Below are 1832 nucleotides of genomic sequence, written 5' to 3' on the forward strand. Positions count from 1 at the left end.
ACACACATTGTAGCTAAGGTCCTCTTCCAAACAGTGGCCTTGCACTGACTATAAGACTTGCCCCAACATCAATACCCCAAACTCACACTGGAGTCGTCCAAACAACTAGCACTGCAAGGAGACACTAAATGTTGGTATGCTTGAATAGAGACCTAGCTACAACCACATGGCCTACACATGGACCACCTCCCCCCACTACAATACAGCCTAGATTGCCCCCACCTAGAGCTCAACCGAGAGGAGGTGAACCGTATCATCAGAATGGACATCATTCAACTACACACGACCAAGACATGGGTGACTCCTACAGAAGACCTAGGGACAAAGAAGGCTTTCTATCAAGAACACTTCTTGCACATATCTCCGACGGCTTCATTACCCGCCCAAGCTACATGGACACACACTTGTCCCATGGAGTCAAAAGCACCATCAAACAGATCAGTACATCTTCACACCAACTACGGGTCAAGAAAAGTAGATACAAGGCCCACCCCCTCCCCCTAGAAGATTGGATCTGCCAACTCGAGTTGGAGATAGAAAAACACTACATATGCAAGTGCCTAACGCACTACGAGATCTAAGGACACTTCCACTACTTGTTCAAAGAAAGATTCGAGCCACTCTCCAGAGTGATGGATTTTAAGGACCAAAGATGCCTTGGGCTCTTCCCGCTGGAAATATAGCACCACAAAAACCACCTCCTCTGGACCTTGGAGCAAACACCTGCTCACGGAATTCTACGGAGAGCCAACCACCATCCCCACCCCTGAGCCCCCACCAACCCCACTGACCTCCCTGTCACTGGGAACCACCCTAGCCATAACCACAACAAGCAAAGCCTAGCACCCATGCCCAACCAGCCCCCGCCCCTGCAAGAGGCACATGTCAAGGATACAAGGGATACTACACCGCCACCGAAAAGCCCTAGCCCGCAAATTCAACCTCTTGATGTTAGATAGACCCATGCGGGACATTTTAGGATGACCAGCTCACTTGGAACACATATGAATAGTACCCAACCTATATACCATTTTGTACTTACTCAATTAGTTTATCATAGCATTAGATGGTAGCTTTACTAGGACCTAGAAAGTTTCCCAAAGATTTTGTATGTAACGCTTTGGTAGACATTAATAGAACTCTCTCTCACTCTCTCTCTCTCTCTCTCTCTCTCTCTCTCTCTCTCTCTCTCAATTTCTTGCAAACTTGCATGTAGCAACCACACGACATATACATCCTTTCTTAAAACCATATCTACGTTATATTAAGGCTAGCTTGGATGTACTTGCATATCGTCAAACTCTAGGCAATTCTGCGACCTCTTGTTCTCTCTTACATTGTGCTTCAAGATTGCACAAGCATTTGCTGTGAATTTCAATGATATCCTAGGTCAATAATACTCCAATATTCACCCCAACAAAAACAACATGAGACAAGCCTATGTATTGCACATGAACACCCTGCAACCAATGCTTAGCAATACTGCATACTGTGATGCTTTCCCATTTCTAATCATTCACCTTGGCAACATTGATAGAGAATGGCCATTCTTCAAATTATCCCAATTTGTCATTGTTTGGCTGAGGCATTACACCAAAAGGCAAACATGGATGTATAATCAATGGCTACAAATAAATAATCTGCCGACAACATTCTCAATCAGCATTAAGATGCCCATAAACTCGTGATTGGATCTAGCTGAATTATACCGCACAGTTTCCTCCAGATAGGCTCCGAAAAGTCAAATGAATATGGCAGCATTCACTTAGGTATATGAGAGAGAGAGAGAGATGCCAAACTTTGTTTCCTCATTCAGAATACAGTACACCATG

The sequence above is a fragment of the Lygodium microphyllum genome, chromosome 19 (assembly GCF_053477565.2).
Source record: "Lygodium microphyllum isolate KBCC chromosome 19, Lygodium_microphyllum_v1.1.10, whole genome shotgun sequence".
NCBI lineage: Eukaryota > Viridiplantae > Streptophyta > Polypodiopsida > Schizaeales > Lygodiaceae > Lygodium > Lygodium microphyllum.